Here is a 16,036-nt window from a genome sequence, read left to right on the forward strand (position 1 = left end):
TTTGGGTGTCACCTTGGGGGTCACGTGACCCTGGGGGAGGGGTCACGAGACCTCTGGGGGTCACGTGACCTTGGGGTGACCTTGGTTACGCCGACGCCGACGCCAACGGCGACGCCGACGCCGCTCAAGCCGGGAACGGGCCCCTAAGAGCTGCGCTCTAAAAAGTCAGCTTACTTTACATCTATCTCCTAATAATTCCAACAAGAGCTCGACATTCAGACACCCCCACACGCTCTCGTCTCTTCCTCACCGCAGTTTCTCAGCGCATGCCAAAACAGACCCACCAGGTTGTATATTTGCCACTTCCATAAGATGTTGGGGCAGCACAAGTGCTTATCAAGATGGTCGTCATCGCGATGATTAGATAATTATCGTAGAACACCGGTACGATGCTACGAGTCGGGATCTCCGATGCATAAGTAATTCTGGTTTTGCTATATAATAAGCATTATATTATTGCATTATTTGTTCAGATTAACAAAATATAGCCAAGCACATTTTTTTGTATAGCCGATCATCCAGGAACTAGGGAGTGCGGTTCTCACACCGCGCTACTGCCAGCGCTAAAAGCTGTGAATAATGTGCCGAAGCCTCGCTCGTTTAATACTCTTGTCGAGGAAGGGTAGTTTTTTTCCATGATCCAATCAACTACTTCTAAAAATTCAATGTGCAACACATATCACATTCCGTTGTGGGATTTTTTTTTTTTTTTGACCACTAGCTTACATATACTCAATCATCATTGCGAGAGGCCCCGTTAAAATGCAAACCTCCAGCGGCGGTAGGGATCAGCCTTCACTTACCTAGGAGTTAGAGATCGGCCGCTTTCCATGCATGTTGGGCAGCGTGGCTACAACTTCAAAGTGCCGCATGTCCCTCCTGAGTCACGGATCCTTTAAGGAGACTAGGACTTTGAGACAAATGAACAGACTATTCGGCACAGTATACTTCTCGTGTTTATCAAGAAAAAAAAGATGTCCCAGCAATCTTTTGTATTGGTAGTCAAAACTTATAGTATTCTAAATTTAGGGATGGTCCTTTATTCGAAAATGCATGCACTGTGTTTTGTCTCGAAAGTATGTCGGGAATCGAAGTTGCAAATCAAAATTGAAACCATGACCATTGGGTTCCCAAGGTTCTCTGCGCCGCACTATGCTACAAGGATTGCTTGTATTTCGCAACAGGTCTATTTTTCTTTGAGCCAATACACTCAGCCTCATAAAAATGTTACCACAAGTGACAACATAAGTACGTAAAGTTGTGAAAATGAAAGGAGAATGTCGCTTTCTTTTGATTGCGTGCTAGGATAAAATCAACAGCGATTATGATGACGGCACCCTGTGCGCCAATCTGCTTCTATTGAATGCTTGAACATAAATTTTGCTTTAGAAAATGTTCTTCTTTGGACACTACGGTCCATCGTATTCCACTGTAACCATGTTTTCCTTCTAAAGCGGAGAGCATATACTTTCTGCACAGGAGGTTGCACTGCACTCCTGGGAGGCATTCTAACTATCTGAGGGTCATGACTCATTGGCGCGCCTTAGACATAGGCATGACATCCTCATTCAAAAAAATCTATCTTCTTCCAAATATGTGTTGGTGTCTATAGGAACATTACAATTCGAGATAGTGTGGCACGAACAACGATCAACTATTTGGTTTTTACAAGCGTTGCAAAAACAACACGCTCGCAAGTCTTGTTTGACTCATTTGAAAGCAATATTTGGGCACCTTCATAGCATCTCTAAAATTTCTATCATCATATCCTTGAAACGAACAAAACTGGTTCGCGTTTGAGGCGGACCACTGAGTCATCATAGCACAAACCGTGCACATTTGCCCAGGAGCGCAGTGTACTTTCAAAACCACTATACGCTGCTGCGGCACGCGTTCATGCCGATCAAATCACCAGAGAAACACAGTTACGGGAGATGGTGAGAGTCGACACCGTTGCCAAAAACTATTTACTATCATACCATAAATGACAAAGCATAACAGATATGTTCACGAAGTTACGACGCCATAATGGTTGGGTCGTTTATTCCACGCATCTCTATGAGATTGTAGGCGCAGCGCCACAACGTCACAGAATATGGGAAGTCGTCTAAACCGGGGACGAATCAGCGGGATTCCACTGAACCTATATTGCCTATCTGTCATGTAATATTGGGTCTCGATATACTTTATATACAAGGTGTTTCATGAAAGGTGGACAAATTCGATGTTGCGAAACTACGTATCGCGCCAAAAAAACGCTTGTGTTGTTTTGGATCTGGTCAAGGGGCCTGTTTAAGAAAATTTTTAGATAATTAAGTTGTTAATTATTTTCGTGCATTTATAAATATTGATTTTCATGGCATGGTTGTAATTAGAATACTGCTGAGCATCATCGAAAAACACTGAATGAACAAATTTCAGAACGATAGAAGGCACGCGCGGTATTTCACAGATTTCTAAAAAACCGCACAACTTCGACAGGTTTTAAAGTTTCTTTTTGCAATCAAAGCGCTTCTCGGCACCGACGACACCGCACCCCATAGCGAATTAGTGCAACCAGCCTCTGGTGTGTTGCGCGAGGACAGCGCAGCAGAGGTTGGTTCCACTATTTTTCCACGGGGTGCGGTGCCGTTGGTGCCGAGAAGTGCCTCGATTGCAAAACCGAAAATTAAAAACCCGTGGAAATTGTGCGGTTTTTCGGAAAACTGTAAAATACGACGCGTGCCTTTTATCGCTCTGCAAGTTATTGATTTAGTGATTTTCGATGGTAATCCGCAAGATTCTAGTTAAAACAATGCCCTTAAACGCAATATAAAAAATTATATACGCGACCATTATTAGCAGTTTACTTATCCCGAACTTAAATATATTTCCTAAATAGGTCCCTGGCCTAGTGCCACAATGACAGAAGACTTTTTTTTTTGGTGCCGTGAGTAGTTTCTGCAATAACTCATTTGTCCACCTCTCGTGAAACAGCCTTTATATAGCTAATACTGAGGCCGCGAAGCAGTACCATGTTTGTTTACTACGTAGACAATGTTTGAATTGCAAGAGGGCATTGCAATCTGCGAAGGTGCGGTGCCACTTTTTCGTCCAAACTAAATCATTTTATATTTTGTCATCATAGAATGTGCCACACGGAAGACGTTCGTTTCTATTTCAGAGGTGCAGCGGTAACCACACTTATCAACGACACTCGGAGCACGCAGCTTTTTTCGTTAACACTACACCGGTAGCATTCGCTGCAACTACTCTAGTCACGAAGGGCAACATGAACAGTCCGCTCGAAGGGTGTCCTCACTGGTTCGCGGTAACATGTAAATTAAAATTCACGTATCGAATTTAGGCTGAGACTTCCGCGAATCGACAACCGCTCCGCGTGTTACCAAATGCTTCTTGCTCACTTTGAACACTCTCCAAAAAAAGGTTTACCAAGGTATCCTGCTGCGATTTAGCACAGAGATGCGGCTAGGGGGTGGATATTGGGAGTAAAAGTATTACCGGATGAACCTGTCGCGTGTATTCGAGAAACAAAATACCCCGTCTGCGAGGGGGGGCACCTTCACAGTTTGCCAAAATATAAAAAATAACCACATTCGAGGAAATCGATATCAAAAACGTAATTACAGGGCCTTATGAGGTTCTAGAAACTTATAATTTGCGAATACTTCTTTGAGGTAATCGAGATAGTAACTAAATATGCTTGTAAACTTTTATCATATAAATTGTGTTATTAATTGGCCTCAGTTATTATAATGAGAAGCCATAGCTCCTCTAAGCTTTAAATAAAATGAAAGGTGTCTACAATAGCGCGAAGCAATCAAGAGATCGATCACAAACTGCAGTTTTCATAATATCAATCGAATTGCGTCAATAATAAGTCGAACCAATGAGAAAACGTAAACCAAAACATGAATTCAGCTAAATTAAAGTCGAGTGCGCTACTTATATTTCGGTGTTACCAAAAGAGTAATCAACATGTCAATTCTGTACGGGAATTGTCCTACTGTTAAGTCAAGGTAATCAAAATAATTATTAAGGTATCAGTTGTTTTAAAGAAATCTAAGTCATTAAAAAATTGATCTAAGTTATCGAAAATGCAACCAAAACCCGCCCATTAAAGACCAAATCTATACGTGAACACATTGGGGATTAAATTGACTGACGACAGAAATAACTTGGGTTGCACTGGGATTAAATGTGATTGCGTTTGAATAAACTTTGATGAACCTCGGATTAAATTGATCATCGTTGGGATCAAAATTAGCCGGAAAACGTGTAGACGCTGTGGGAGACGAGAGTGGAAGAAGATGGGGCGGAGGGCGCGTGACGGGCAATTGGTCGAAGGGTCATGGGCTGGAGCCAGACAGAGCGTCTTGCGCGAGGCTGGGACCGATCAGGAAGGAGGGAGCCATTTCGGCTGCTCTGACCTGTAGCTATGCCGGAGCGGTCCACAAGCGAGGTTCCGACCAAGATTGGGGGGAACGGAAAACCCTGCCATACAGGGCTGGACCATGACTATCCCAGAGTGGTTCAGCAGCGAGACTCGGGCTACGATAGCCAAGGACAACTTGCCTATCAAGCACTGGCGTGGGAAGGACGATCCGCAGGCCTGGAAATGGACTCCGACTGCGAGCTCTGAACGACGGCAGACAACCAGGATCGGCGGGCCCGGACTGCCGGCTCTTGAGGACTGGCAAGCGGGAAGTACCGAAAACCTATTCGCTGTCTTCTCGTTGTGTTGTGTCACTTGCTTGGAGACGAGCGAGGCACATGCCTACCGGGTGGTTATAATTACAGAGCGAGAATACCACGTGAACTATACGACAACGCTTAGTATAAATCATGTGCATTCAATGAAAAAACAAAACCCTGTAGCTATCACAGCAGCCAAGGTGTGTCATGTAGAAAGAAGGGAGGCTGGCCGTGGAGGACTGGGAGGGGGGGGGGGGGGGGTTGTGCTTGTGGAAGCAGCGTTTATGGTGAGTTCCGTAACATCAGGTTTTATAGAATATATGTTTTTTGCTACCCGAAATACCTTTCAACGCCTTCTAAAAAAATGTAAGACATCGCCCCTTCAATAGTGCGTTCCATGCACTAAAGGACTTTGACGAGCTAAGATACAATTTCCTAACAGCTTATGTTCTTAATTTAATTCGCGTATTTTAGTCGTTTTGTGTAACGTTCGCGTTCGCGTTAAACTTTGTCGGGCAGATGTCTATACTTCCAGACAGCGTGCTCAAAGTCGTGCAAAAGTGTTCCTGTGAAGACAATGAGAAGCAGCTCCAGCACCTGCTGGAATCCTTCTCTCTGATGTTCACGGAAAGGCCTGGGAAAATCGATCTCCTAGAGTACCGCATCAAAACCAAGGGTGCACCCCCGCGGAGGTGCAATCCGAGACCCATAAATGCTCACAAGCGTGAACCTCTTGATATGGCGCTATAGGAAATAATTGACAGAGGCGCAGTACGTCAGTCAAAAGGCCCATGGGCATCGCCGGTGGTCCTTGCTCCAAAGAAGGACGGCACAGCAAGGATTTGTGTTGATTACAGGCGCCTAAATGAAGTGTCAGTCAGAGAGAGTTACCCGTTTCCTAGTATTTCCTCAGTAATATATGCCCTTGGAAACGCGAATGTTTTCAGAACCCCCGACTGGAGCCGCAGATTTCTTCAAATCGAAGTTCATCCGGCTGATGTAAACAAGACCGCATTCATTTGCCACAGGGGGTTGTTCGATTACACTCGCCTTCCTTTTGGTTTGTCCAACTCTCCCGCCAGCTTTCAACGCCTAATGGACGTTGTCCTCGGTGACGCGAAGTACGAGTTTGTGATAGCGTACAAGGATGATGTAGGGGTGTTTTCACGAACATTCGAGGAGCATCTCGTGCACTTTCGCATCATACTTGAACGAATGCGTCAGGCCGGCCTTACGATTCATCTAAAGTCCCGTTGGCATCGCCTGTAATCAACCTTCTCAGATTTGTTGTAGATAACGGAACGCTGCGGCCGAATGAAGATAAGCTGTGCGCAATAACGGAGTACCCACCCCCTTATGACGTCAAAACCTACAGAGATATCTCGGGATCATTACGTGTTATAGAGATTTTATTCCGCAATGCGCTGACCCAGGTAGCACACTTGCCTGGCTTAGCTGGGGCCAGAATTGGCATTTAGTTGTCATAGCTTGGCCACGACTGCCCAGCCATTTCCGTCTGTATGCCAGCCTGGCGTTTCACAGTCTTTCCTTGCACCAGAAAGCCACGGAACTGCCAAGGAACGTCTTTCCTGGTTGACCAGTCAATTTCCCTGGTCATTGATGGCCAGTGTAAACAGGCCGCTGCCATTATTTATGTACCCTGGCTGTCTATTGATTTTCCTCGGTCAGAGATGGCCAAGGTAGCAATGCCTCTGCCAAGCTTTGAGGTTCCATGGTGGTTCATAGGAATTCCCTGGTCCACTCAATACAAGCAACAGCCAGTATTCGGGCATGTTGCCAGATCGAAGATAGGGTGAGCCAAGGAATAGCAGGGAATTTCCGCTATGCACTGTTCCGTGGCTCAAGCTCGTATTTTATTGGACCCAGAATTCCCGCTGAAAGCCACTGTTACTTTATAGTTCGTTTAACTTTTTTCACTTTCTTTTTTTTAATTCCTATGAGCGTTCTCTTAACATATTTTTGGTGCTTTGTGGCACGAGCAATCGCAGTAGAAAGCGACGTTTCAGTGCGAGATGTCTGTTTTAGTTGGAGACGTAAAAAAGAACGCGTTTTCCCCATTGAAAAAGAAAAAAAAAAGTATTTGAAAACAGTTTGGATATGAACAGGCCAAACCCGAAATGAACTGGTTGTAGTGGAATTGTACCAGACAAATCGGAAATCAAACTGTCTAAATTGGTCGAACTCGAACTTTATAACTTTCGCGCTTATTACCGCGGCCTTTATTTATCCTGGCTTGCACGGACAAGCCGCTTCCAGCGCAAGTGCCCGAGGCGGGGAGCCTCCCACGTGATGTTGGAAAAGCGCGGGAAGACTCCCACACCCCCAAGTGAATCACGCGCTTGGAATGCGCCAGTGCCCCAGGAGATGATGCTGTGTCTCCACGCGCAGCGCGGGCGGATGCCTTGAAACTTGGAGAGCTGCTCACGTGCAAGGACAGGGAGCGCGCGGGCCAATCAGCGCGGCCTTCGCGTCCGCTCGAAGCGCCCGTTTGAGTCGGCGGCGGCGCAGTACCAAAAAAAAAAAAGAAAGAAAAAGAAGAAGAAAAAAAAAAAAGCGGATCTGGCGTGGCGCGAATTTGGGTCTTTGTTCCCGCCAGTGCCCGCTGCTGTTCTGCTTGGGGAGGTTAGAAGCTGCTGTGTTTGTGATAATTTGCCGGTGCCTTGAGTGCACCCTCTGCCGATGGTTCCTGTGGCTGATGACGTCTTCCGCCTGAGTTCCACTCGCTCGTGGGCGCAATGGCTGCATCCCAGAACGGCGTGTTCGGAATTCGCTCCGTCCTGATTGCAGCGCGGGCAATGGCTCTCTCTTGTCTCCGCGCCAGCGAGCCAGGTAAGCAGGCTCGACCATTTAGATTCATTTTTGTAATCAGGTGCATGTGAAACTGAAGCTGTTTGCAACCCAATTTGGAACAAGTATGCTAGTAATGCAACCTCCAGTGTATACATTCAGCTTCAGAGATCCTGTACCACAGTGGTTAACCACTGTGGTAGAGCATCCGGCTGTTGTTACCCCCTTCCTGCCTTCCCAGTCTTTCGTCCGCTATGCAACTGGCGATTGCGAGTTGCATGACGGACGACGGACTGGGGAGGCAGGAGGGGGGTAGCAACGGCAGCATCTTTTCATTCCTAGGCGTTGTTTTGCGTAAAGGCTGAACCGCATGTAAGCGATTAAGCGAGCGACGAGCGGCAGAGATTCCCCGCAATCGCTCGTCGCGTTGCTCGGTTTTTGGATTTCTAGAAATCGTCGCTCATCGCCTTGGTCGCTTGCTCCCGTTGCTTTCATGCGGTTTGCCGCGTCGCACGAGTGACCGAACGACAACGAAGCGGATCGTCATCGCTCGTCAAATCGCTTAGATGCGGTTTCCACTTAATTGCCGCGAGCCTGGCACCACATGTGCAATTAGCACACGCTTCCGTATTCTCTCTCATACTGTTTATGGTAGTGCATATTTTTTGTTTGTGGCATTAGTTACATACCGTTTTAGAACAGACGGGTGAAAATAAATCTGCCACTGTTGTAATTACTGATGTTTATTATTATTTCAGATGCCTTGGGGTACTACGTTAGCCACCACCGGAACCCCGACACTCCAGAAGATGTGGAGAATCTCGCCAACCGCCTGGGACTCATCAATAATATCATGAAAATTTTTTTTGCATTGTACATATGTCTTTATGCTTATTTTCGTGGCCTGCAGTATGTGCTTTTTTTTGTGGAAATAAATTTTATTTTATTGATTTACGACGTGTGTTGTCAATATCACCAGCTAAACTGGTTTAACTGCATGGTGAATTTCTATAGTTTAGCCAAGCTTGGCTGACCACCCGGCCACTAACCTGGCCCATGCTGTATGTACAATAAAGAGCCAAGCTTCGGGTACCACTGAGCTTCCCGCCTGGCCCATGCCGTAATTCCAGCGGTGAGCCAGTCCATGGCTACACTGGGAACTGCCGGTGGTCGCCAGACTGGCATACCAGGATGGGGCTGCCTAGCGCCATGGGGCAAAACAATCTAGGCCCAGTGAAACTTCCCCGGCTACCCAGTCTGGCTCAAGCTTGAGCCGGTCGTAATGTGCTGCTTGGGGAGATATCTGAGCCTCTGAACCCATTGCTCTGCAAAAAAAAAAGAAAAAAAAAAAACGAAATGGTGCTGGGTGCAAGAGCAGCAAACCGCATTCGCGTGTCTTTCAAGGGCTGTGACTGAAAGCACGTGTTTAAATCTGCCCGAATTCAATCGTCCCTTCATCTTGCAGATCGACGCAAGCGATTACGGACTAGGATCAGTCCTTCTGCAGGAACATGGCAGCGTTATTCGTCCCGTAGCTTTCGCCAGTGATACGTTAACCGGAGCGGAGCGAAACTACTGAACAACTGAAAAGGAGTGCCTGGCAGTTATTTTTGCGCTTAAAAAGTTTGTCATGTACCTTGATGGCGCTTCGTTTAGCATTCGAACTGACCACATGGCTCTCTCGTGGTTCAAAAGGCTTCAAAAACCTGCAGGACGACTCGCTCGATGGGCCCTTTCGCTCCAGTGCTAGAAATACACTTTCGAGTACAAGCGTGGAGGGTCTAACCACGTTGCAGATGCGTTGTCCCGTGCTCTACTTTTCGGGCAGCAAATGCAGGTGGATCCCGTCTTGGTGGCACTGGTCAATGCGGCACCCATCACACCAGATTCGCGGGAGGAACCCTGGTGAGCAGAGAGGAGCTCCGAGCGGCCCAGCTGTCCGATGGACTTTGTCAGAAGGTAATGCACCAGCTGGCAGAAGAAAACGCAGCCGACGTTGAGAATCCCAGAGAATTGGACTCATACCTGCTCAGCAGCGACGGCATCCTGCTGCGATATATCCCCCAGGCGGACGATGGGTCTAGCAGCCCGCCATTCCGGACTGTAATACCTCGGGAACTGCCTAAGTCAGTTATAAGATATATGCATTATCCCGCATTGGCAGACCACAGCAGTGGGAGCAAAACTTACGAAAAGGTTTTCCAAATTGCAACGTGGCCAGGTATGAGACAGGATGTGATGAGGTACACACGTAGCTGCCCGGTTTGTCAGAAGGCGAAACCCCGAGATGGCCAAACACCAGGTTTAAAGCAGTCAGTCGAAAGCAAGTTCCATTGGGAGTACGTTGTCTGCGACGTTGTCGGTCTCTTTTCCTGTAATCAACGCGGCAATCAGTATTTGCTAGTAGTGACCGACCATTCACGGAGTGGGTCGAAATTACTTCGGAATTTATAACAGCGCAAAAAAGACGAGGACCAGATAAAGAACTGACACGGACGTAGCGCTGACTTACAACTGAGTTTATTTAACGCAAAATCGCAATGTATATTTGCGGTGTCCCAAACAAATAAGAAGAAGGAATTCACCCCATCTGATGCATCACCAATAAAAATAATATATATATATATATATATATATATATATTTATATATATATATATATATATAAATGCACCATGACACAGCCGTGCAGAGTACGTGCTAAGAACGAGCAAATGAGGGAACCAGGAAATTCATCTCTTTGCCTGATAGCGTCACAGTAGGACTGCTTACACATGCCGCACCCTACCTCGCTACCTCAAGAGCCTCTAAAATTTCCGGAGTAAGCTGGTCCCTATGACGTTTAACAACCTCACACCGTTGGAAGTCGGGTACGCAACCACAGTCGCGGCAATGAATGCCCAGATGACCAGACACGGTTGTGGAGACACTGTAAGCGTGCTCTCTTAACCTGTCATTGAGAGAACGACACCTTTGGCCAACGTAGTGCTTGCCACAGAGAATAAACCACACCCTCAGAACACGAGACGAAGCGATCTCGATGCCTCGTACTATAAGCCGTGGCCGAAATGTATCTTTTGCGTAAACTAGATACTAGGAAAATCTGGGACTGTCTTCTCGAGACTTTCGCGCGCTTTGGCTTTGCCGCAACGCTTATTACAGACAGCGCTTCTTATTTTGTTAGCAAGTTGCTAGTGGATGCGTGTAAGGCGCTAGGCATACGGTAAAAAAGCACTTCGCCATACCATCCGCAAGCGAATATCACGGAAAGAGTGAACGGTAATCTGAAGCAGATGTTTGTATTGCATACAGAGCGACACAAAGACTGGGACACGAAATCGGTAGAAATGGCACTCGCTACCCGCACAACAATCAACCGGTCCACGGGTTTTACTACGCCTCAACTTAACTTTGGGGAAGTGCTCGTGTTTCCCCTGGGAAACGGCCTCCTTTTCAAAAATCCTGCAAGCATGCAGCGCACTACGACACAGTTCGCAGAAGATCTACGGAAGCGTTTCACAGAGAACCTGCCTGAAGCATGAGAGAGCCTCGACGTCTGCAGACTGCAGCAGCCAAACCAGTACAACAAAGGGAGGCGAAATCTGCAGTTCAAGGTAGGAGTTCCGGTACTGAGGCGAACTCATCCGCTGAGTGATGCTGCTAGAGGCTTCACGGCCTCTTTAGCAAAGATTGGGGATGGTTCGTACCGCGTTAGTAGGAAGCTCCCCAATCTCTCTTATGAGCTGGTGCATTGCGAATCTGGTGAAGTGTACGGGTCTATTCATGTCGCCGACCTAAGGGCTTTCTATGAACCCGAGGAGGTAGATGTTTCGCAGGTCCCAGATGGCGACAATCCGGACCACCTCTCGGAGGATTCCACACCGTCTCTGCCGCGGTGCAACTTGAAGCGGCGGTGAAGACGCCCCGGAGTAGCACGAGCTCTAAGTGCATTATGTTCATGCCCTCTTCGGTGTTTTGGGGGGAGAAGAGAAAGTAGCAGCGCTCCCGTATGCACTGTGGGCAGGCATCTTTCGTGTGCGCGAACATTTATTCCTACCGCCCCATGGCCTCAGGTTGTTTTTAATTCTTGTTCCTCGTGCCAGACAGCGGCGACGCAGCTCCCATCATCAGACCACCCCCCTCCACAGCTGCATCGGTACTGTCCGGAAGTACAGACGTCGGACCCATGCTCGCCCATCCGAGAAGACCCTTGCTGATCCAGAAGAAACGCCCACCAACACCATCTAAGGCGACCTCTGTTTCCCTTTTCGGAAAGGGGGAGATGTGTGGGCAACATGGGGACTCCAAGCGGTTGGCCCAGGCTGCCCCTCTGGCAATCATGAGTGGTCATCTTGACCACGAGGGGGCCAAGGGCAACTGGCCACGCGAGTGGGGCTCCGCCGCTGATAAAGGGCCGTCGCAGCGGATGCGCGGGGGCAGTTGGGATCGCGGCGCAGGCAACTGCAGTCATTAAATGTTTACGTTTTGTTGAACCGGTCTGCTGTGTCATTCCCCGAGACGGGTAGCAGGAGGGAAATCCCACAAGTGTCACCTCTCTTCAAATGAAGGCTGGACCACCCTCTAACGCCCTCGACACATCACTTGCTAAACCTATGTCGCCTTCGTTGTCAGAAGACCAAAAAAAAGCAACTTCTTTGTCTTCTTCGCACTTTTCAGAACGTGTTCAATTCGGAAGGGCGCCACGAGAGCGCACGACACCAGAGCGCCGGAGGGAGAGGGCGCGACAGGAGAGCGCCGCGACACGAGAGCGCACAACCGCAGAGTGCCGCGAGACCAGAGCGCACGACGGGAGAGCACTGCGACACGAGGGCGCCTGCAATTAGAGCGCGCGTCACGAGAGCGCATGTGCGCGCCGTGTTTTCTCGAATCGAACGCTTTATGTCATTTTACTGGATGAGTACGCAGACCTGTGGGAAGCCTAAAAATACAACTGTACGGCTAAACGCCTCAAAATGTAACCAAATATTCTGCGGACGTACCCTTTGCAATGACCGGACACACAGAAACACCAAAAGGACGAGGTCATACTCCACGAAACTTTTTGGTCGCGCTAAAAACGAAATAGCTGCGTTAGAGACGTCTTCTGTAGGTTTTCTTTGGCTTCAATATGTCAAAACCTTCCGCCTCACTCTCGCGTTTGCACATCATGATTAACTATCACCAGCCGGCCTGGACCATTAACTCGCTCGTCCGAATATCGTTTTACATTGAAAAACGTAATACAGTTAATGTAAACTTTAAACCTAAGCCCTTTTTTTTTCCCCTATCCCTAAACAAAAGGATGCTTCTTTTCACAGGTTCAAAATTAATTTTAGTGAAAAATATAAAGACGACCTCTTCGACGCACAAAACTTGAACGAAGGAAATACAAGCATTAGAGAGGACAACATTTGTGTTCCTTCACTGGAAAGCGAATCAAACGTTCAGGTTTGACCTGAATTTTGCAATGACGCACACGCGAAATTCCGGGACGCGATTGTAGAGATACGTCGAAAGAGGTTCCAACTTCCATGTAGGTCGGGCTTTATTCATACGTAACAGACGGAAATCTGTCCACCAAGAATACCCTTCGTTATGGGGAGAAAACCTTCTCAAGGTTGTGTCAACCGTCAACCGTGGCTATAAAGGCGAATATAAAAGGGGAGCTGGGCACTGCGGGCATTCGTGACGACCAAGTCAGATCTTCCAACGGAGCGCTGTTCGGGACTTCGAAATGCTATCAATCACGAAGTCTAAGAAAAATCATCCGCTTTTGCGACACGGGGGTTATTCCTATCGCTTAGATAGACTGAACGAGAACACCGGTCAGAGGACGTGGAGGTGCTTCAAAAAAAGCTGCAGCTGTCGAGCCGCAACAGCGGGGTGGGACAATGCACTGACCCTCTTCAAAGTAAGCTAAACGGTTATTGTACCATAAAGCTTCTGCAACTAAAATTTGGCATTTGTCAGAACACGATTATACAATTCAGCTATTGCGCACGTTATTGTACTCCGGCTAGTACCTAATCGCCTTCAGTGTGCCGTTTTTATAACATACTTTAATAAATCTGCAGGTTTCCGGAGACCACCGCCGGGCACCAGGGTCACCTGCCGAATCCCAATCTCTTTTGGGCAGAGGAAATGATTGCTGCGGTCAAGGAGAAAGCCAGGGCAACTGATTATCAACCGCGAATGATGATTGCGCAAGCTATAGATCAGCGGCCTAAGAAGTATGCAGAGATATTTCACCAGAATTCTAACTAAACGTCACGATTATTTGCAATTGCTTTAGATAATCGTGGTCATTCGGTCGTCACAAGGAATGGTATGAATTTATAGACGACGACCTGGAGTAAAAGAGACAAAAAAAATGTTTATTTTTTTTCCTCTTTCCCTCTCTCAAGCCGCCCCAAATACTTTTGTTTCGTGGTGCTCCTAACTGCACAAAATTTACGATTTTTATTTCAGGTTCTGAGCTGCTGCAGCTTCCCTCGGTAAGCGCCTTGCCCGGTCAGCACAAAAGACACGACGCGCCTTAAACCTACCGCTGCGTGTTCCACAGCACATTCACAAAATCGACCTCCCCAGCTGGCCTTAATCGCTTCCAGACGGGCGGTGGTTCTTGCTGTATGACTCTGGCGCACAAGACAAAGATCGTCTATTCACGTTGGCGACGGAAGAAAATCTTCAACTCCTCAGCCAGACGCTGTCTGATTCGCCGATGGCACTTTCGACGTCTAGCCGTCGCTCTTCCATCAGGTACGACGCACGCCTATCTTGCAGCTGTACATGTGTAAGACCTGGTGGTTTTAAATTTTTTGTTCTGAAATTTTTTATGTAACTAGAGTGTGACACTTTTACCTCATCATGTCGCTTCCAAAATAGTGCGTCCTTACTTTGCAGGTATATAACATCCACGGGCTAGTTCATGGCAAGGTGCTACCGCTAGTCTACTGCCTGATGACCAAATGCAGCCAGGAGGCCTATGGGCGCGTTTTCAGGACACTCAAAGAACACTTTACTTCCGACTGGCACCTCAGACATTACTGATGAATTTCGAAGTGGTTGGCGAAGCTAGCTTTTCAGACGGTGTTCCCGACTGCCAGAGTGACGGGCTGCTTCTTTCACCTAAATAGTCGTTTGTTCGCCGGATGCAGGAGAAGCACCTCATAGTGAGGTAAATAAGTCAAAATAACAAGTAAATATTGAGCTCTCAGGCATTAAACCTTATACGCAGATATCGTGAGGACGACGACTTCCGCAAAAGAGGGAGCAGGATAGCGGCACTGGCGTTTGTTCGACCCGGGGACATTGCGCAAGGTAAAAGGAATATTTAGTACTAGCGGGCAAGCCCTCCTACGTTTCATGTCGACGTCGTGCACGTCTGATTTCCGCTACTTGTTCAGATTGGTTCTCGTTAAGTCCGGTCTCAGCTCTGGATTTTATAGACTTTGCGTTTGTAATTATTTGCATTTTGCGTTTATTTTTGTCCAGGACTGGAAGAGCTCCAAGACGATGCTCCCTCAACAGACGACGTCCTTAACAAAATGTTCCATTACTTCGAGAGGACGTACGTGGGCTCCAGCATCGGAAGGAGCCGCTCGCGTAGGCCACCACGTTTCCCGCGTGACTTCTGGATCTGCTGCGAACGGATCTCCGAAGTGCTCCCGATGACCAAAAATCACGGAAGAATGCAGCCCCAAGGAAGAATCCTTGGGGCTGCATCATCCGGACACGTACAAGTTATTGACCGCATTTCTGAGGGAGCAGTGCTTGACAGAGCAGAAGCTGGCGGATGTTCTTCGTGGAGAGCCTCAAAGGAGCAGCAGGGCCACCTACCTTCGCGTAGCGAAGCATCTTAACAAGCTTGTTGAAGAGTGCGACCAAAGGTGCATGCCAGAGTACCTCCGCAGTGTCGCGCAGTCATTCAGTCTTTGAATGTTTTTTTTTTAATACTATGGAACGTTTTTAACAAGGTGCTCAAGAAAGGCGCACGAGACACTTTTTCATTCAAGTTTAACATGGTGATAATTTGCATTTTTTCTATGTTTCGCGAGCATCTTCTGTTATTGTCTTCAACTGCTAATATATGAAAATATTTTAGCAAATTTACGGCTCAAATAGAATTACATTTATATTTAAACCATTACCGTTTCCAAGTTGACTAATAATGCACATATGGCAATTGCTAGCACTTTTGCACATTTTTTTACAAACCGTTTTTTTGTGGATTGGCAGATGGTCCACTTAGTGAAATCAGCTTTGAACCTACTGACAACCGATGAGACATTCGAAAAATCTACATTCAAACACCTATTTTTGTTTGTTATCACGAGAGGGACACTCGATACTGTGTCATTTTTTCGTCGGTTGTACTTATTAGGCTTTTACAAAAACACAGATATTAAGAAATGTAAACATTTCGACGGACCTCCACCTGGTAAGGAAAGCAATATGACAGGGGTGCTTAGTACAATCTAACCAATTTCTTCTTTGTGCACGACTTTTCAAACCCAGCTTGGAACCTTGTTCAG

The 16,036-nt window shown here is 47.2% G+C and overlaps 1 pseudogene; it reads left to right on the plus strand.

Annotated features, from left to right (window-relative positions):
• The first annotated feature begins 7,511 nt into the window (after positions 1–7,511).
• LOC120836014 lies at positions 7,512–15,264 on the plus strand (annotated as a pseudogene).
• Positions 15,265–16,036: the final 772 nt, after the last annotated feature.

The sequence above is a fragment of the Ixodes scapularis genome, unplaced genomic scaffold (genome assembly GCF_016920785.2).
Source record: "Ixodes scapularis isolate PalLabHiFi unplaced genomic scaffold, ASM1692078v2 ptg001739l_1__unscaffolded, whole genome shotgun sequence".
NCBI classification, from domain to species: Eukaryota; Metazoa; Arthropoda; class Arachnida; order Ixodida; family Ixodidae; genus Ixodes; species Ixodes scapularis.